Source organism: Protopterus annectens, chromosome 8.part0 (genome assembly GCF_019279795.1).
Source record: "Protopterus annectens isolate FY-2018-M chromosome 8.part0, PAN1.0, whole genome shotgun sequence".
NCBI classification, from domain to species: Eukaryota; Metazoa; Chordata; order Ceratodontiformes; family Protopteridae; genus Protopterus; species Protopterus annectens.
Genome location: NC_056741.1, coordinates 181,129,094 through 181,152,102, shown reverse-complemented (window position 1 = coordinate 181,152,102; position 23,009 = coordinate 181,129,094). Strand labels below are relative to the sequence as shown.

Genomic DNA, 23,009 nt, shown 5'->3' with positions numbered 1-23,009 from the left:
AATATAACTCTTTATTTTTCAGTATTCATTGATTGAGTTAAAGGTGAGTGCAATTTCTTTTACAAAAATGAATCTGTGTGCTTATATAGTGGCTTTCATTGTAGTAACATATGTGAAATAACTTTTACTTGGTAACTGGATCCTACTCTTTGAATGTGTAACTGTAAGCCCATTAGCAATGATTTTTTTTCTGTATCCTTTTCTTACTTTTCTATTTCTTTGATTCTTACCCTTTCTATCTCATCTTAAGTCACCAATCAAGAAGAAATAAAATAATCAGTCAAACAAAAAAACAAAAAAGGCAACATATAAATAAACACCCACTGTTGTAGGCTCCAAATGAAGGACAGTTTATAAACAATGGCATTCTACAATTAGAAAATGATTGGATGTAATGATTTCCACTGATATCCATTTTTCTGTAAAGTGTAATGTCTGTATGAAATGATTTCTATTAATATTAATTTGTGTTGAGTATAACGTTTTTAGTGTAATGTATGATGTCAAAGAGTGACCATAGTGTTTAAGTGTTTGTAAAAAAAATAAATTTTATGATGAGCATAATAATTGTCAAAGATAAAATCCAAGAAATCTTTGAAAAATCAGGGATTGTTGAAAGGTATCCCCTTCTTCTCTGATATGACTTTGTTTCAGTCATGATGGCCTTGTATTATGACACAACAGATTAGGCAATACAATAGTACACATAGCTACAGATGCTGTCATATTCATTTTACTGAAACAAATGAAAAAGGCAACACAAAAGCCAATACAGCAGAGAAAAGCAGGACTGGAATCCTATGGAAACTGCAGTTTAGAAATAGAATACGCTTACCTAATTTGTACTTTTCAAGATGTAGTTAGTTTATCTTATTTGCGGCTAAGGCAAAATGCATATATTCAATATTTTAATAACTAGTTATACGCTAAGCCATATGACAAAATAAGAGTTTCAGTATAAAGTCAAGGTAATAAACACTACACTATGAAAGAACTTCTATTAGTGTTAATATATTTGTAAATCAGTGTATTTTTACATTTCAGATGCAGAGTGATTCTTTCATTGTCTGCTTTGGGCAAAGCAGCTTCTATTAAAATAAAACTGTGGTTTCTATACTACTAAGTATGTTTTTTTCCCTATGGGGCAAGTAGGTGGAGCAAAGACTCCGTCTATCAGCAGTCTGCCCACACATCTTCTCCAAATACATTATGTTTCTGAGTGTAGATATCACAACTGGCATGCAACAAACTCCTTACAATGCCTGCCCCCACCCCCAACAAATTTAATGGAATTTAACTTATTGTCAGAAAAGCACAAATTCAACATATGGTTTTGGCCTGTTGTCTGATTCTTGTTTGTTTATACTAAGTAATATGGTAAGGCAGGCTTCATTTCTTGTGAATATAAAACTTACATGACATCAAATACAGAGCAAGAAGCAGTGTGCTACAGCCTGAAATGTCACAGAGATGGATTTTGTGTGACAACATGTTAACCTAAACTAAGAGCAACCACTGGATGGAATACAAAGAAAGGAAACAAGAATAGCCGTTCTTGAGAATGTTTCCATCTGCAGACTTAGAATGTGCCCTGCTAATTTTAACCTGTAGGCCACTTGTTAACAGTGTGGTACTATAAGGAAATAAAACATGCAGTTAACATTCTGGTACCATAAACAAAATGTGCAGATTTTACTTCACACTGTAGCAGGTGGGAGCAGAATAGCATGTTAGTGACTGAAGCACGATGTAGCTGAAGTTCTGAAACAGACTTTTTCCTCATTTACAGGTTAAATTTATACTCTCTTGTCATTGCCACCACTTGCATGGACTTACTGCAGTCTAGAACCTGCACTCACATTGAATTCAGTGTGGAAAAACACTGCTCCTTTAATGCATTAATTATACTATCTGTGTTGATGAGAAGTTTTTTCACTATCAACTGACATCAGAAGAATGTTCCACATGAATTATGTCAAGAGACCAGGACAGTTATCTGTTTTAATGAAACTCTCTGAATAAACTGGTCATGGTAATGTTTAAGATTCACCTCATACAACGTGCTTGCAACTTGCATAGCATTTTGCTATTACTTTTTTAAAGTCTGGTGGGAGTTGCTATTACAGTATAGCTCATAGGACTTATCTTTAAGTCCCTGCATTTTAAGAGTAAGATTTTTCTTCACATTGTCAGCATTTAGCCAGATTTAGCCAATTTCATTGACAATAGGCATAAGGCTCAATTACATTTGTGTCATTGTTGTCGTCATATTAATGAATGTCAGGAACCAGATATCAAGGTTTTACAGATGTCCGGAAAGCATCCAGTTTGGGTATATGAGGTTTATATCTTTGCTTGCAGATGATGTCCTTTTAGTCTTAAAAGTCTATAATCTCAAATGTGCAGTGGATGGTTTAAGCTGAGTATGAAGAGATGGGATGAAAATCAGCAGTTCCTAGTCTGAGATCATGATTTCGCCACAGACAAAACAAAGCATTAGCCTCTGCAGGTCACAGATAACCACCTACCTTGAAGGAGGAATTGGAGTATCTGAGTCTTGTGCACAAACAAAGGCACAGAGGAGGTGTAAAACATCAGGCATGTGATCCATGGAAGGCTGCCGGGCAATGCTGAAGGCCTTGTACCAGAATGTGGTGAAGATGTAAGAACTAAAACATATGACAAGGCTGTCATTTCACTGGTAGGGGCTCATTCATCCCTCACTCACCTATGGTCATGGGTTCTGGGTACTCATCAAAAGCATGAGGTCACAGGTGCATCTGATGGAAATATGCTTTCTTTAGAAGATAACTAGGCTAACTCTCTGACAGAGTGAGAAGTTCAGCAGCCCAAATGATCCTGTAGTCCTTCCACTGCACCTATGAGATGTCTCATTTTGGTAGTTTCTGCACATTGTGAAGCTGTACCATGAGTGGCCCCCTAGAAGCGGATTCAAAGAAGACCTAAGGAATGATTTAAGGATCTCAAGGAATGAGCTAGAGGTTGCCATCAGAAGTAGGGAAGTTCAGTTTATCCTGCACAAACCTTTCCTTGATTTCATTGCCATCACTGCCTTTTTTATCTCCTCCATCATGATTTTTACATTCAGCAGGATAAGCAGTGTAGAAAACAGATATTATGTTCAATGATCATAGGACCATATGGAACACAAGGCAACTGAGTCACAAGAATATTTACATCTTGCATTGCCAAATCTAATGCGCTAAGAACAGCAAAGTAGGACAGTCCTGGAATAAATAAATTGGAAACCATCCAGTCATTCAAGCATAGTATCAAGAATGCTAGAGCGTCACTTTTTTAACTTGCAGGGGAAGTGAGTTCCTGAGGTGAGATAAGTATTGGATAATAATTTTTTTCTCCCCAGTACCTTTTGGTAAAGACAACAAACCACCAGTAAGCCAGAAAACCACAAACCTGAAGAAAACTAGATCAGAAGGCAGGAAATGTGAATACTCCAGTGGGGGTACAAAAAATGTAAAATCCAATATTCTAAGCCCATTTACCTGTGAAAAACACTTTGTTTAATCAAAACACATATAACATTAGCGATTTTGTTTATACCATAAGAAACTTCTTCAGACAGTTTAAATGATGTATTTGTGAGCCTCTGCCTTGGAATAAAGAGTGTTGATGGTTCATGTTTGTGCTTTATTCGAGGTTTTGGTTCTATTTGGCACTTTGGACTTTTTTCTTTGACAATCAAATGACAAAAATGTCCGTGTGGAGTTAATGCCCCAGTGCAAACAGCAGAAATCAAATAAATGAAAATACAGCAATAGAGCAAAGCAATGAAGGAATTTAATTACAGAGACCTTAATGCTTTGCTCTATTGCTGTATTTTCATTCATTTTTTCTTTGACAGTTTAAACAATCTTTTAAATTTTTTGTATCCCACTGGAGTATTTACATTTCCTACCTTCCAGTTTGGTTTTCTACATTTTGGTAGTGATTCATACTCTTAGTTCTGGTATTTGTGGAGTTATTTGACTTTTGTCTGTAAGCATGTATGAATATATATATATATACAGTATGCCTGGACAGAAATTGAACTCACTTCTGACTGCGTAAAAAGTTCTATGACATGGAAGATTAAAGTCATAAACTAAATGATGGCAGCTTGAGAATGCAAAAAGTAAAGTAATAATCATTGGAGGGAGTAACAGATAAAAATAGTCTGTGGTTTGCAGAAAGTTGCAGCAGCAACAAATGAAGAAAAGGATCTATCACCTGAAGGCAAACAAGTCATGACAGAAAACAGCAAAGTATCAAAATGGAATGCTGAAATGCACAAGAAGAGGTAGGGTCTACTACAAGTGCTCATATTCCAGCTGCGCAAAAATCATCTTAATGCCAGGGAGTTGAGCATCATGTGGTTTGCACAGGCTGCATCCAGCACTTGAACTTGAACAATGAGTTTGTGCAAAGCTTCATCAGCCATATGGAGAGAGTGGAGCTGTTACACCATCCCTGAACTTATTATTCAAGTTCTGGCAAGGGAAGGGCAGCAGCCATGAGAAAGGAGTTGTAGAGTAGCTTAGGTTTTAAAGCAGTGATCAGGATGGGGATTTAAGTTTAGGGAGTGTCGGGGGGGGGTCTTACATTTAGTGAGTGGCTGGGTAGTTTATGTATAGGGACGCGGAGCTGAGTTTTAAGTACAGGGTGCAGGAAGGAATTTTTAGGTTTGAAGAGTGATCCAAGAGTTTAGGATTAGGGATGGAGGTTTGGGTTTTAGGTTTATGGAGCAATCAGAAACTTTAAATTTATTGATTGGGAGTGGAGTTTTAAGTTTAGGATTGATCAGAGATTATAGGCTTAGAGAGCAAGAGTGTTGTTTTACATTCAGAGAACAATTGGTTACTTTAGTTTTAGGGAAACTAAACAGAGTTTTATTGTTTGGGAAAGGGAGCTAGGACAGAGATTAGGGTTAAAGATCAATTGATAATTTTAGGGAAAGAATTAGGTTTAGTTTACTAGAGTTAGTAGTGAGAACAGTAGGTAATTCAGAAGGACTGAGATAGTGAGTGTTAGGGCACTTGCCATTTACAGTAAGCTACTGACATGTGAGCACTTGCATTAAATCTAAAGAGAAAGACATGGAAAAGAAAACTAAAACACGTTATTAATTGGTTTCGTTTCTCTAACTATTTTGGGTTTCAAATACCATAACAGAAATGGACCCCATTCCTACATCGGGATAAGATTAAAGTTCATGAAATTAGTATTTTTTCACTTTTTCACTCTTTGATGTTAGCCAAGAATGCTCTTCTCAGCACCTGCAATGTTGCCAGAACTGATTCCTTTGTAATTTATATGGAATTACATATACAGGCAGTATTTAAACCTGACTGTATATTCTTTTTCATTAGGCCCATTGATCCTACTACTATTGGAACTGTCTGGGTATTTTTCTTTCACATTGCTCTCATTTCTGCCTGCAAATCCTTGTATTTTATGACTTTGTGTCTCTCTGTATGTAAGACACCGTAATCATTGGTTGTAATAATTTCAATGATCTAGACTTTCAGCTGAACTAGAAAATGTAGTTTTCTCACATCTGTTGTTTGAACTGTTGGTAGTTGGTGATACCATGTGACATAAACAATCATTCCCTGCAATGATTTGTGGTCCATGTTTCCAATGTTTCTTAACTACTGTATTGCAGGGTTTGTACAACCCCTGCTGCAACAGTCTTGCTACATAGTTCTGCCTGTCAGTATACAAGCCCTCTGCCATGAGTGTATCACACTCAACAAGATGTGTGTTCAATGGGCTTTATAAACCAATGTATATGCAGTCCACTATACTGAGACATCATTATTAACTCTTCATCTTTTGGTTTAAAATTCATCTGTACTTAATCATTCTTGTGTCAAATCCTGATTGACATGAGGTTGTTCCAGGAAATCTCTGTACCTGCCATAATATTTATGTGTTTTCCACATTTCTTTCTTTCTTTCTCATTTGATCATTATCCTTATATTCTTTGTTTTGTTTTTTGGCAAATTGTTTTGCTGTCAGGTTTTTTCAACTTCTAGTTTGATTTCCATTCCTACTTGACACTGAAATGCAGAGAGATCATCTTAGACTTCTCCTCAAGTTTTAAAACTTTCTCTATATTTGTATCTGGTGAGGATAACATATATATATATATATATATATATATATATATATATATATATATATATATATATATATACAAAGTGTGTGTGTGTGTGTGTGTGTGTGTAGGTGCAAAAAGATAGGGAACTCAGATTGGCCATCCAGTCTCTCTTTGCAATTCCTGATCACTTCAGTGCAAGAGTAGTTTTTAAAATATAGTATTGCATTTGAGGGCAAGTCTGAGCACTGTAGCACTCCACGTGTCACCTAAACTGTTGCAACTGATTGTTACATCTGTATCAAACAGTTTGCTATAGTTTAAAAGTAAAAAATAAATAAATAAATAAATATATATATATATATATATATATATATATATATTTTTTTTTTTTTTTTTTTTTTTTTAAATGAGGGCTCTGTGCATGGTAAAACTGTAGCAATTTGGAAGCAGCTAGCTACATTTTAAAAGAGAACAGATTTTTTTTAACTAAAATCTGAGCACCATAGCTCCTTCTGCAGGGTATAAACAGTAGCAACTGATTACAACAGTTTGATTTTTTTTTTGCACTTCTTTTGAAGAGCATAGGGGGTGAGGTGCTAGTTCTGGGTACTGACACAGACTGTTGGTTGTATGCTTCTGTATTTTTATGTCTATATCTATTTATATATACACACACACACATATATATATATATATATATATATATATATATATATATATATATATATATATATATATATATATATATATGTCCACTACGTAATTTCGAAATATCACAATCTCGAGATTCATAAACTCGAGGCCAGAATCTTGAGATTATGAAATCTCAAAACTAAGTAGTGAACAAAAAAAGTAAACATGCAAAACCATGTTTTTGCACCCCCTCAGACTCCCCACACCCCCTGCAACTTAAATATACTAAGTCAGAGATTGCGCTACAGTGAAGAGGACATTACTGTTACTTTTCCACACTTTATACCGATGTGCATTACCATTCTCTTTACTGTAGCACGATCCAGAAGTAAGTATATTCAAGTTGCAAAAGGTGGGGGGATGCAGGAAGGCAAGCCCCCCCTGCAGAAACATGCTTTTACATATTATCCTTTTTTTTAGTTCACTTCTTAGTTTTGAGATTTCACAGCCTTGTTTTATGAATCTTGAAATTGTGGCATTTTGAAATTAAGAAGCGGACCCATATATATATATATATATATATATATATATATATATATATATATATATATATATATATATATATATATATATATATATATATATATATATATATAGTTTTTTTTTTTTTTTGGGTCTATATCACGTAGTCGAAGTTCCATAACTCTGAACACTTAATGGTCGCACCATTATGTTCGAAATTACAGAATTTCGACTATGTAACAAAAAAAAAAAAAATGGGCAACAAAATAATTTGCGCCCCTCCCACACCCCCCGCTACTTAAATTTACCAAATCCAAGATCGCACCACACTGAAGTGAATGGAAGCCTCAGCTTTTGGAGATTTCCATTCAAATGCTCAAACTTTTACAAATTCAAATGTATGGTCTCGACCATATGTGGATCGAACTTGTAAAGGTTCGACTACATGATAGGAAACCATATATGTGTATATATATATATATATATATATATATATATATATATATATATATATATATATATATATATATAAATAGATATACAGAGTGAGAGAGGAAAATGATAAATGATTTAATGATCAAAAGGTTGAAAGTCAAAATATCTACAAAACAAATCTAAAACTAATGTGCACCCATGCCGCCATACAGAAAATATCAAAACTAGAAACACTGAGATATTCTGTAAATGCTCCAGGATTACCCCAGAGTGGAGCAAACCATCTATACCCCTTACTAATTATGTATACTAACTCTGAGATAGCACATTCTCTTAACCTAAAGCTGCCAGTCTCACACACCTGTTACCCATCTTTATGTGTCGATCAAATGGTGCTGCCCAAACAAGTGACGGGGTAGGTGCACAGTTGATCCAGTGCCCTATGCCTATATAGATAGACAGATAGATATCTATATATTTATTTATATGTTCAGATAAATATACATATACAGACACTCACACACACACACACACACACACACACACACACACACACACACACACACACACACACACACACACACACACACACACACACACACACACACACACACACACACACACACACACACACACCTACAGTATTATATGTCTCTCTGTAACCACCTGTAGAAATTTGGCCATCTGATGTTTTTAGCTTGAGAACAAAGGTATATTTTGGTATTTGTTGTTTTGATGCTGTTTACCAGCAGTGTAAAATAACTCACAACTTAATGCTGTTGTGATAGGTTTGTATTCATGTAAACCTTATGAAGAGACTATAACCCTTATTTCATATTTCTGTTAATTATCTTTATGGGATATCATTCAGTGTCAGCCCTGCATTCCAGACCTTCTATTTAGATGGTGATAAAGTAATTAGGAGAGTCTTAGTGATGACTTTTTCTGGCACGTTGTATGAATGCTCAGGCTGGATCTAAAGTCACCCCAAGTTATTTAGTTCAATGATATTTAGTATAATGTTGCTCATATTGTCTCTATTAATGTTGTGATTTTTTTGGGAATAGAGAATTGAGAAGGTCAAATAACATAACAATAGATTTATTGGTATTTATTGGTAATGTATATATTTTTGGATCTGGTTACATAACAAAGTGAAGCTATTTTGCAGTGAATTATTGCAGGTCATTTTGTTGATGTGGCAGATTCAATTAGAATGATGTCATCATTGTACATAGTTATATTAAGTGAAGGAGATTATAAGAAGTTGGCCTAGTACTGACATATGGGACAGTCCAGTATTTAGGATGCTGATGTCAGAGAAGATGTTGGTGGAGTATAACTAGAATGCTCTTTATTTCAATTAACTTCTAAGCCATTTTAGTGAATATTTGTCAATGCCAATTTTGCTGAGTTAAGTGGCAGACCATGACTTAGATTTCAAGCACTCTGTTCATGTCCAGAAAGAGACCACCAGCAAATCAGATGTAATTTGTATTATAATATATGCTGTTAGTTACAATCTACAGGAACAACATTGTACCATAAGCATCATGGAATCCATGTTGTTCATAGTTCATAGGTTCATATGTAATTACTACAGGACCAACATTGTACCATAAGCATCATGGAATCCATGTTGTACATAGTTCATAGGTTCATATGTAATTACTACAGGACCAACATTGTACCATAAGCATCATGGAATCCATGTTATTCATAGTTCATAGGTTCATATGTAATTACTACAGGACCAACATTGTACCATAAGCATCATGGAATCCATGTTGTTCATAGTTCATAGGTAATTACTACAGGACCAACATTGTACCATAAGCATCATGGAATCCATGTTGTTCATAGTTCATAGGTTCATATGTAATTACTACAGGACCAACATTGCTCCATAACCATCATGGAATCCATGTTGTTCATAGTTCATAGGTTCATATGTAATTACTACAGGACCAACATTGTACCATAAGCATCATGGAATCCATGTTGTTCATAGTTCATAGGTTCATATGTAATTACTACAAAACCAACACTGTACCATAAGCATCATGGAATCCATGTTGTTCATAGTTCATAGGTTCATATGTAATTACTACAGGACCAATATTGTACCATAAACATCATGGAATCCATGTTGTTCATAGTTCATAGGTTCATATGTAATTACTACAGGACCAACATTGCTCCATAAGCATCATGGAATCCATGTTGTTCATAGTTCATAGGTTCATATGTAATTACTAGGCTATTGCTCTCTGAGGATACTAAGAAGCCTAGACTTACATTCCCATTGTAATTTTAGTACTTATGTTTTGCATATGAATAAACCAGAGACAGACAAGGCAAGGATATATTGGGACATTTACATGTTCTCCCTCCACATGAGGGATATGGATGCTATTGGGTTGTTCATCACACAGCAGTCTGCATTTGTTTACATGGTCAAAGATTTGTTTATAGAGTAACGTTTTAAATAGTTTAGCTGGGGCATAGGTTTGAAATTAGTCTGAAGTCCTTTCAAATCTTGGGTATAGAGACCTTAAGGAGATGAAGAAGTATGGAATGTATGAAGACTTTGGGGGCATATTTTAGATGCTAAAAAGAGGCTGTAAATGAGTGTTATTAATTTTGTAATGTTTGTAGCTGTCATTCTCAAAATGCATGCTGGAGTTTACTGTGATATGAATATGTTGCTTAATCTTTACATATTTTTTTTATTTTGAATGATATTTGCATAAAACAGAAAACTGAGCAGTGATCAGCTAGAGTATACCTGAACTGAATCTGATACCCTTACCTTTTGTGGATCTAATTCTTGGGTCACATACCTATTGACTATGGTTTCAGCAGAAGTAAAAATTTAGCAATTGTGTTTAATATCAGCATTTCTGCTCTAATCTGAGTAATGCATCTGTTAGATGATTTTTAACTCCTTCTAGAAGTGTTTTACATAACACAACATGACATTTACTTATGTCTGAGATAGTTAGCTTTAGAAGTGTCTGTGACTAATCTAGCTGCCTTTCTATGCTCTAGGTTGTTTTAATGCATTTTTAATGTTGTGCTTCCAGGTTTTCTCTCCTGTCTCTCCTTCAAGAATTAGATGTTTTCTTTAGACTTTAGTCACAAGTCAGCTACATAGGATAGAGAAGGATACAGTCCTATATTTTTGCAAAGATGCTAATAAATATGTGAGGGTCACACTGGGATACGTAAGTATGTATAAGGATGCCATGTCCAAGGCTAATCGATTTCCATCCAGGAAATCATATGTTACTTTAGAAAGCAATCTGCCAATAGCGATTTGTAGAGGCTTTTTGTGAGTTTTGAATGGCAATGAGAACACAAATGGACAATAATGACTCAAATGGCTGATAATTTATTTATTTATTTATTTTACATTTGTTAACCGGGCTAGTCCAACTGGATACATGTCCATTTTCAGTGGAGGCCCGGGGAGAAAAGCTCCGAGTTCAAAGACATTCTATAATACATATTAAAAATACACAGAAACAGAGACATCTAATACAAAAAATTTACTACTTGACTTTAAAATAGTGTTAGTCATCTTCAGTATAATAAAATTTACAAAAAGCACTGAAAGGGGATGAATAGAAGTGTTCAGCATGATACGTAGTACTCAGAAAAGACAGTGTTAGGAATTGAGAAAGGTAGGTTAGTTTAGAAAATAGGTCCATGCCTAGCTCTGAATGAGAATTTTATGTTTAGATGGTAACAGATAGTTTGAACACACCAGTTAGCCAGGGTTGGTGCAAGAGCATAACCAGTGATTAGAGAGGAAATGTTTTAGGTTAGTTTTGAATAGTAGGAGAGAGGTTAGGGTTGTAAGGTTTTGTGGTAAGTGATTCCATATTTTACCAACTGAATTAGAGAATATGGAGTCTCCTGCTAAATTATTTGATAAGGAAGTGTACATCAGCATTTCGTTAGTGGAGCGTAGATTCCTCAAGTTATTATATGGTGTTATGAGGGCAGATAGAATTGGGGTGTTGTTGGGTTAGTGAAGGACTTTATGGGCGATTATAAGTTAGTTAAATTGTAATAGGTGAGGTAATTCGAGCCAGCCTAGTTGTTTTAGATTCTGACAGTGATGAGTCCTGTATGGAGATTTAGTAGCAAATCTGGCAATATTATTATACGATCTAGCTAGTTTGTTGAGATTATTTTTAGACAGATTGGTATATATGGGGGAAGCATATAATAGGGTAGAGATTAAGTGGGTTCTAGCTATTGTGGTTCTGGCTAGCGGTGTCAGGAAATGTTTGATTCTGTAGAGGGATCCAAGTTTTTGTTAGTAAATTTTATTGTAGTGTTTATGTGAGTGTCGAACTTTAGTTGATTGCCAATTGTAATACCTAGGAGTTTGGTGGTGGGGTCTGGAGAAATAATGGTACCATTGTTGGATGTAAGTATGAAATGAAGAGGGGGAGATAGGTGAGAGGGTATAAAGAGCAATAATTTGTTTTTTTTTTTGGGTTGAGGAGAAGACAGTGGTTGGAGAACCATTGTTCTATAGTGGTGAAGGATTTTTGTGTGAGAGAATGAAGTTTAGTTTGGGATGAAGCTGAACACATGATTGTAGAATCATCAGCATATTAAATGCAGGTAGAGAGTGGAATAGAGAGATGAAGGTCATTTATAAAAATGGAAAATAATAATGGACCTAAAAGGGACCCCTGTGGGACACCTAGGGAGGTGGGAAGGAGGTCTGAAAGATGGTTTTGCCAGAGAACTGCTTGTTTTCGGTTTTCCAGGTAGGATGTAAACCAGTTCATAGCAGAATTATCAAAAGATAGTGATTTTAGTAGATGGAGGAGAAGTTGATGGTTGACCATGTCGAAGGCTTTAGATAGGGCTACAAAGAATGCTGAGGAAAGAATATTATTATTGCGATTTTTGTTGATGCAGTTGGTAAAGGAGAGCAAGGCTGTGGTGGTACTGTGGAAAGGACGGAAACCATGTTGACAGTTAGCTAAGAGATTGTAGTGGAGTAAGTGGGTTATTAATTGTTTGTGGATACATTTCTCCATTATTTTAGCAAGTGGAGACTGTAGAGCTATGGGATGATAGTTAGAGTAGTCAGTGGAGTCACCACCTTTGTGAAGAGGAATTATGTGTGAGATTTTCCAAATTGATGGGATAGTGCTTCTTTTATGGTTCTATTGATCAATATGGAGATTGGGTAGGCAATGGCTAAGGCTCCTAGACAGAGGTATTCTGCTGGCAATTTATCAGCTGAGTGGGTAGTAGGTTTTAATTTTTGAAGTAAGGAAGATATATAGGAGGTGGATATAGGTTCAAGATGGAAAGAGGGAGGAATGGAGTTTGTACTGGGCAAAGTGGAGGTATCAGGGTTTTGTTGATTTGCTAGATTTAGTACAGCAGAAGTAAAAAAGGTATTAAAAGCATTTGCTATTTGTGTTAGACAGTCGGGGTTGGAGTCTAGTGGATCAGGTGTGGCTACTTTACCTGGGGATAGAAGCCTGTTTATAGTAGACCAGAACTTTTGTGGTTGCTGAAGGGATGATTTTTGAAGTTGGATATGAAAGTTCTTTTTGTCTTGTAGGACAGCTTTTTTGTTATGTTTCTTTGTTGCCTAAAAGTTTGGTGATCAATTTTGTCTTTTGTGGTACGCCATTTAGCCCAAGATTTGTTCCTACTCAGGATTAGCTTCTTAGTCTGATTTGTGAGCCATGGTGCTGGTTTATTTTTCATTCTTATGGAACGCATTGGGGCATGATGGTCTAGGATTGCTAGGAAAGTAGTATTGAAGTAAGTTACTGTTTCATTTTTTGGGAGGGACTTAAGTGGTGACCAGTTGCATTGTTTAAGTTCAGTTAGGAAGAGTTCTTGGTTAAAATGTTTTTTTGCTACGGGCAGTTTTGTGTAGAATAGAGATATTTACATTTGTTTTATGTCTGATTATATATATTAGAGAGTGATCACTAAGGTCATCTGGGAGGGTTCCTGCTGTGTAGCTTTGCTGTGGACAATTTGTTAGTATCCAATCCAGGATGCTTTCTTTATTATTAAGTTTATTTGTTCTAGTTGCAGAGTTTATAGCTTGTGAGAAGCCATACAGGTTGATCAGGGTGGATGGATTGGTATTGTTACATGAATTCCAGTCGATATTAAAGTCTCCTAGTAGTATTGTTTCTTGAGGGAGATTTGAGCAAAGCCAGTTTAGTAGGTCTTCTAGTATTGTGTGGTTTTTACCTGGTGGAAGATAAGTGCAGATGATGTTAACTGATTTTTGGTGGTTAAGCTGTAATTTAGAAATAATTATTTCTCTGTTGTTTTCAGAGGGTAGTTTATGGTTTATTTTGCTGATTTGTAGTCCTGCTTTATAGAAAATTGCTACCCCTCCACCTTTTTTATTTATGCAGTCTTGACGAATGATATTATAGCCTGGGGGGATAATTTCAATATCTTTTATTGTGGGTTTGAGCCATGTTTCAGTTAAGCAGAGGATGCCGAATTGGTGAACATCCAAAAGAGCATGAATTTGAGGTATTTTGTTGCATATACTATGTATGTTTAGATGGGCTATTAAGAGTGCTTTAGAGGATTTGGTTGATGGTAAGAGGATTGTATTATATTGGTTACTGTTAGTGGGGGATGGGTGAGTCTTTGGGCCTGGGTTGGGATGAATGTCTCCATCTATTAAGGAGTGGAGTGAAGTAAAGCTGTAGTATTGGGGAGTTTTACAATGGTAGTCAAATAACTTTCTATTGTTAAGTATTGAGTATTTAATATAAATTAGTCGATGATATTTAGCTTGAAAGTAGCTGGGCTTATAGATGGTATTGAGAAAGCTTGTGGATAAAGCTGGAAAAGATATTGTAGTGTATTTGGAAGGGATGATAAGAGTAGAGAAAAGGGGTTGTTCATAGGAGGTTAAGAGGTAGGTAGTGGTAAGAGTAGTCAATAGTGAGAGTACTAGTAAACATTGTTGTTGGTTAGGCATGGTAGAAGAATGAATAGTGGGTATTTGAGGAGAAGGAGAAGAGTAGGGGTTATCTTTTGGGATAATAGGCTGGTGGTAGTGGGAGGAGATTTATATTCGAGCGGAGTGGAGATATAGATATGGGGTGTGGCTCTTAGTGAGTGTATGATTGGTTTTAGGTAAAGGGGGTGTGGTTATGAGGGTATAAGTGTAGACACACTGGGGGCAGGTGGAAATTGGGGGCAGGGTAGGGGAGCGGAGTGAGCCCGAACGGCGAACAGAGCGGGAAGAGCCAAAGAAGGTGAGAGTCAGGTAAAACAATCAGTGGATAAAAGCAGAGATATTCAGAATCTCTGTTTTATGTTTTTAATTGTAAATTGGTTATCATTTTGGTTGTTAGGGCTTGCTGCTTTCTTTATTATTTGATTTAGGTCTTAATGCTGGAACATTTTGTTTAGCTGTGGTACTGGGCAGGTAGCATTTCTTTTAAAAACATTAAGTACTACTGTGTTGTGTTGGATGCCACCGTGGAGCATTTCATTTAAGACTTGTTGCATAGAGGTAAAAGCAGATATATGTCTTTTTTTACTTAAAGTGTTTTTCCAGTCATATTTATAGTCATCTCTAGTACGCAAGGCTTGAATTTTACCTAGGCTGTACTTCCTGTGAACCTCATAGCTGTTTCTCGTTACTGTTACAATGCATTATCACTTTATTTCTCATCTTTTCCTTTTCATTTAACTCAGACTTTATCTTATATGCATATATTCAGCTAATTCTTTAAGTGTGCATTTCACTTTCAGTTACTTTAGCTACACTGATAGCATTTATAAGGTCAGATCTTTCTCATAGTAGCCTGCCTTGTTTCTTCATTTTTGACAACAAATTATTCTCTCTTGCTCTCTTATTAATGATTCATGCACCTCACCAAATTTCCATTCCTTGGCTCATCACTTCATTTAAGTAATGTAAAAGTCTGTAGTCTCTTTAAAACCTTATAGCCTTGTAAAAAAATGGTAAATAAATGTGATAACATTTCTAGTCTTAAAAACGCACTTAAGTTCCCTCTAATTGATGTTGTTTCATATTTTTTATCTTGAATAAAGTTCAACATATTTTTCAGGTTGTGATGCCCACCACTGCTACCAGTACAGGATGGGTAACAATATGTGTCATCCCCTTGCTGGGACAGTAGTCAAAGAGCCTGGATCCTCACCACTGACACTGCAGAGGGACATGCACTTGGAATACAAATGAATACACTCTATTTCAAGATGCAAACTTCTCTGCATCAAGTACAATTTCCTTAAGAGCATACAGGAAACACACTCATCCCAGGGTCTGGATATTTTTATATCTGTCTCTCTCTCCAGATCCCCAATAAGACTCTCCAGTGGTACAGCTGTAGGGTTAGGTCCTCTGCCAAGTGTCCAAGCCAAGTCCTCCAGCACCCTCACTGTGAACCCAGTTCTTCATGTCCCTGTCCCAGGTAGCTGAAACACACACACACACACACACACACACACACATGCACACACACACACACACACACACACACACACACACACACACACACACACACACACACACACACACACACACACACACACACACACACACCTGGGAAAGGCTAGCACAGGTTTATGCACCCTTCTGCCCAGACTATAAGGTAGATATCACTGCCACCAGACACTTCACAATCAGCTACTCTAAGGTCCTAAAATAAGGGTGTCCAATAATACTGTGTAATAGTAATACTAATACAAATGGTAGTAGTTCATCAAGATGGCTAAGCCTTGTCAACTGGCCAACACGGTGTCACCAAATAATTATAAGGACTCTCCAAGGTTACGTAATAAGGGCCAGCCACAATAAAATTTTTAAATATATTTAACAATAAATAATAAAAGAACATAAAATACTAAATATATATTCACAGTAAACCACAGAGTTCAAATCACAGAAAATATTGAAAATAACATTCATGTCCAGACTCATACAAATAGAGAAAAACAAACTCTAAACTATGCTTCATTATATTCCTGACTGAATCTAAGAGAATTTTACTCCTTTTGAAGTTTGAGATAGGACTTTATCCGACTGATACAACACACTTAGAGCTTTTATTGCAGTGACTGGAGGCCTACCCTCTTTTTACTAAGCTAATAAACAAAGGTTCTGTTCCAGACCCATCATTTCCAGTCCTACTCAGCACTGGGGGCACCATTCAATGATTTAACAGCTCATTTACATTTCCCTTATTTTTCTTAAAATAAGCCACCTGATTAACCATTGTTGTGCCAGTGTCCTCTATTAAAACATATACATTTAATCCAGATACTATAATCCATGTAGATTTCTCTTCATTTCATCAGGGAACACTGTTGATACATTTTAACACAATTAGCACAAGCAAAGCTGACAGATACATTTTCAGCACAAGCATCTGTACACATCAGCTTGATATACAAATGACATATAATTATTTACAAAATTCCAGCTAGCTGTGCTGTCACAAGTCATACATCCATTGCCCTACTTCTCTCTGGCATGACTGGCAGTACCTCCTAAAGGCGGTGCCTCTACGGACCCTGGTAATTACTGCCCCATAAGCTTAACAAGTCTAGTCTGCAAAGCTATGGAGAGGATCATAATGGAGCTCATAAACAAAGATATAGGGGACTTGCAGACAAAGGACCCAATCCAGTTTGGCTTCGTCAAGGGAAGATCATGCCTTTTGAACTTGGTCGACTTCTTCGAAACAGTCACCAAGGCCATTGATGAGGGAAAGGCAGTCCATACAGCCTACCTTAACCTTGCAAAGGCTTTCGACACAATACCCCACTCGGGTATTGTAGAAAAACTTACCAGCTTAAATGCAAACCCATATGTCACAAGATGGGTTGCAAACTGGCTTAAGGACAGAACCCACAGGGTTAGAGTTGCTGGCGCTATGTCAGACTCCAAGCCGGTCACAAGTGGTGTCCCACAGGGCTCGGTTCTTGGCCCCCTATTGTTCAGCATCTACTTCTCAGAAGTACAGGTCAACATGGGAGGACTTTGGCTGACAAAGTTTGCAGACGACTGCAAATTGGGCACCATAGTGGAAAGTGCATCAGACACGGATATCCTTCAGAAGGGACTCACGGAAACAGATAGCTGGTGCCAGAGCCATGGCCTGAAGTTAAACGCCAAAAAATGTATAGTCATACCCTTCGGGAAAAACAAGGTAACCCCAAGCTACCATATAGGTGGCAATCCACTAAGCACAGAAGAGGTTATCAGGGACCTGGGGACCCAGGTTGACAGTGGCCTTTCTTTTGACACTCACATTGCTAAAGTGGTTAGAAAGACCTTCTACATTGCCCACCTGATCATGAAGGGATTCACATCCAGATCTAGTGAGGTCATTGTTCCCCTGTACTCTTCACTTATCAGACCGATGATCGAGTACAATGCCCCATTCGGGATGTATCTCACCCGACATCTGCAGCAATTGGAGAGACCCCAAAAGTTCCTCACCAAAAGGATAAAGGGGACTCCAAAATCTGTCATATGCTGCCAGATTGAAGAAACTCCAGCTCTATTCAGTGGCATACCGCCTGCTCAGAGGTGACATGTGTCTGACATACAAGGCCATGTCCAACCCGGAATTAATGGACATGCTCCACCTCAAAAATCCAAATCCACCAAAACCACTAGAGCAAGCGACTTAAACCTTAGCACGGATATAAATAGGACGTGCTGGAGGGATAGATTTATCACTCAGAGACTCCCTATGCTGTGGAATAAAATCTCGGTCCATGTGAGGCAGAGCACCTCGCTGACTCTGTTCAAGAGAAATCTAGACCTGTGGATGGGAGATCGTAGGTTTACCCCGGGAATCATATCTGTGTCACTGCTGGACAGAGGCACAACAAACTAATGGGCACAGTATTTTTTCATATAAGGGGTGGCGTAAGCCACAAAAATTTGGGCTAGGCTTATAAATGCCTTAGGGCAGATAGCCTAGTATAAACCTATGAACCTATGAACCTATAATGCAGAAATAGTGTTCACCCAACTGCAACTCAACTCCAAAAAACTAATAAACAGAATTGTATGTTATATACCACCTGGCAACAATATACCCACTCTAGAAAATCTGCTCCATTGGTCCTGTTTATCTCTCCAAAATGAAAACATAATTCTGTGTGATTATAATATTGATTGGCTATCCTGTAACTCAACTGTAGCTCAACAAATCACATTAATCTCCATGGCTTTATCCAAGCTATTCAAACTCCAAAAGAGCTGACAAGAGAACTAACAGGGAATCAATCTTTGACTGGATTCTAACTAATAAACATAGCCATCCCTCTCTTGCAGGTTGCATCCCCGATGGTCTAAGTGACCATCTGTCAACCTTCCTTCTACGGCAATGCAACCATAATCTCAAAGGTACAGTCTACCATTTTATTAGGAGAAAAAGAACTTTAACTCCACCAATTTTACCATAGAACTAAAATATTGCAATTGGGCGCCCCCGAATAACCTGGAAATAAATGAGGCAGTAACTTATTTAATACCACCTTCTTAAATGTATTAGATCTTCACGCCCCTCCTAGAACCATAAGAACCAGATCTAATCCCACTCCATGGCTTACCAAAGAAACCAAAGCCATAGAGACAAAGCCTCAGATCACTGTAAAACTGCTATGTCCCCAGTTGCAAAACAAAAATATCAGGAGCTTAGGAATAAAGCTAAGAAACTAGTAAAACTTGACAAAATTAATTTCTACAATAATCTTCAAATCAAGCACCAAAATAGCCCTCAAAAATGTTGAGCAGCCATTAACAAATTACTACTACCAGGCAAAACTGGTACCTCCTCTCCCACCTTAGTAAATAACTCAGAGAGCATTCCCACTCAATTTAATAAATTCTTTATTGAAACAATACTGACCATACCCAACCAACAGAAAAATCAACACACACACACCCTTCCCCTGAACCCATCACTGCTTACAGAAGGAATACCTCCTTCCAATTCCAGTCAGTCTCTATATATAGGTTAAAAAGTACCTCAAAAAACCTAAGCCCACTACTCTGGCTGCTGACAGATTCCCAGGGTAATTCCTGAAAATTGCTGCTGATGTAGTGGCCTGCCCTATAGCCATTATAATTAACACATCCCTCTCAGAAGCCACGATCCCAGAAATATGGAAAATATCTCACATAATCCCCCTACATAAAGGAGGTAACTGCACAGAGCTTACAAACTACTGAACTATAGAGATTCTATCCCCCTAGCAAAAATCCTTGAAAAGTGCATGCACTTCCAAATTACTCACTACTTGCACACACACAGGCTCTTATCAAACACCCAACATGGCTTCTGACCCTTCCATAATACCACCACTGCCTTATCGTCCTTCTCCAATACAGTAATCTCTTATAAAAATGCTGGTAAATTTGTTTCTGCCACTTTTCTTGACCTCTCAAAGGCCTTTGATATGGTTAGATATGACATTCTTATCAAAGAACTATCCGAATTAGGACTCTCTCTTCCTTCCATAGCCTTCTTCCAAAGCTATTTAGCTGGCCATCAGGAAGCAGTCTTGTGGAAACAAGAACTCTCCCCCCTTTTCCCTGTTAATCTTAGTCTTCCTCAGGGGTCTATTTTAGGCCTTTGCTCTTCACCCTCTATATCAATAAGCTTTATTCCTCCACTCCCATAGCATCTGTCATCCAATACGCTGATGATTCTACATTAATTTGTGCAGCTTCCTCACTACAGGAACTTCACACATTAACTTAGGAATCTTTCCTCTCTATAGAAACATGGTTATCCAATATCCAACTCATCCTAAAGCCTGCAAAAACCAAACTATTACTCTTTAAACCCACTAGATCCACCTCATCAACGTCTACCTTTAATATCATGTCCAGCAGCAAAACTTCTATCTCTCCCACAGAGCACACCAAACTCCTGGGCATTGAGACTGATAAAAATATAAGATTTGATACTTATATTTCCTAGACCATCAAGAAAGTTAACAAAACACTAGGTACCTCCTATAGAAATAGACAATTTCTTACAAACCAAACAAAAGCTATTATAGCTCATACTCACCTAATTTCTACCCTCCTTTATGCCTCACCTATTCTCACCAACCTTAGAAAAGCAGACCTAGCTAAGCTCCACTCCTTCTATAACAAAATAGCTAGATTTGCCTCTGACTCCCCATTTAGATCTCACCACTGCTCATCCTTGAAGCTGCTCAACTTGCTGGAACTCTCTCAACCCCTGTATTTCAACCAACTCTCTCTGGCCCATAACATTTTATATGAACAAGAAAAAAACCTGCATTACAAAGCCTACTTCACCTTCACACCAATAACAGAACTCTTTCCACCAGTAACAAACTTATTCTCATAGTAACTAAGTCAAATAATACAGCAAGTGACAGCCTTTTTTCTAATTATGCATCCAAAATATAGGCTGCTCTACCCTATAACATAACTACTATGACATCCTTCATACAGTTCAAAAAAGCATTAAAACTGCATCTCACTAATAACTGGCTCTGCCCTTGCACTTCACCAGGCTAGACCACCCAGTATGTTAGCCCTACACCACCTTAACTATCTCACACCTCAAGATGAGCAGATAGGTCTAAATTCTATTACTGTTTAAATACATACAATATAATATAATACAAATAGATTGTTGTTATGGTTTAGACCCCAACAACCTTTAAGAAGTTGTTGGTTTACACATGACTCCCTCTAGCAATGATTGAAGTCATTATATATCTGTTTAGACTAATGAATCAATTACTATAAGATGTCTGTGTTTTCACTAATTGTGGCTGCTGTGTATGAATATACTGCTATTAATTAGGACTAACTGCATTTTGTGTCTAAATATACTATGTAAACTTTGTAGTTTTTGTTACATGTTATTGATATGTGTGGAGCTTTTCTCCCCAGGCCTCCACTGAAAATGGACCTGTGTCTAGTGGACTAGCCCAGTTAACAAATGTAAAATAAAATAAAATAAATAAATAAATAAATAAATAAATAAATAAATAAATAAATAAATGTTTCAGTGTAGTTCTGATCTGCACCCATTAAAATGAAATAAGTACTTTAAACAACTTGATAATTCTGCTCCTGAATGGGCTATGATCATACTGCTGATGTGGGTGTTTGGGTATGACCTGAGACTTATCTCTTTTGAGCAGTAAGTCAAATCTGTGTATATTGGGAGGTGGCTACAACCAGGTGGTCTGCCATGGTGTAGCATGTTTTGAGTGTAGTTTTCTAGAGAAAAACTGAGCTTTGCAAGGAACTGTAGGAGAATAATGAACATGTTCTCCAGCTGAAAGTTAGTGCAACTCCACCTTTTTTATATTTCAGTAGTTGGTCAGTTACTGGATTTGCAAACTCTTCTGCTCTGCAATGTGAAACATCATTGGACCTCTCTGGTGTGGAATGCTAAGAGCACTATGGGAGAATTCAATTACACATGGCATCCTTGCACACAAAAGTATATGTAGATGTTTTATTAACCTGTAATGATCGGTCCAATGTTGCTATTGTTTTGCTCTGACACTGCTTTGGTTTATGGCATTGCTTTATTGCATACAGTAATGAGAACTGCTCCTTGCCCTATTTACTGTTTAATACTACACTAATGTAGATTTATCTATGTGCAGAGTATACAATCTGGAGATGACACGCTTTAAGTACTCAGTCAGGTTGCTAGTTATGCTCTTTAATTTAAAGAGGACGGACACCACTCATTTCCATTACCTTATAGAAACATGATGTTTGACTAATATTGTAGTCAGTGCTTGGTTTGTGTATTGTATTTTTTTCTGTTATTGCAACCTTGATAAAACCTTTTTGTTATGTGACAAATCAAGCACTTTCATGTGTATATCTTTTTTGGCTTGTTTCTATAGTGTTGTAGCATCTTGTGTATATATATATATATATATATATATATATGGATCTATCTTACAACATCGACAAGTCAAAATGCCGAAAACGAAATCACCGACACCACATAACCGACATTTCACAAACACGAAACCTCACATGCCCGACACACCATAATCCCGACAAGCAACAAACAAAACAAATCCCCGGTCCAAAAAGCACACACACAACACAAGCACACCAAAATCCTTACAAACCAACACTAAACCTCACATACACAACTACCTACAACCTTAACCCAAACCCTAACCCTAAGGTCCGCCACTATCGCACACTCACCTAACCAGCCCTAACCCTAACTCACTTAACCCGCCTTAACCCACAAAC

At 37.1% G+C, this 23,009-nt stretch overlaps 1 protein-coding gene across 1 annotated transcript in view; it reads left to right on the top strand.

The window, feature by feature from the left end:
- Nucleotides 1-26: 26 nt before the first annotated feature.
- Nucleotides 27-23,009, top strand: part of LOC122808180 (alpha-2-macroglobulin-like) — a 440,046-nt gene continuing 417,063 nt past the window's right edge. Inside the window, exon 1 of the mRNA XM_044079148.1 lies at nucleotides 27-43. The gene's annotated coding sequence lies outside the window, so the exon portion shown is untranslated. The remainder of the gene's footprint in view (nucleotides 44-23,009) is intronic.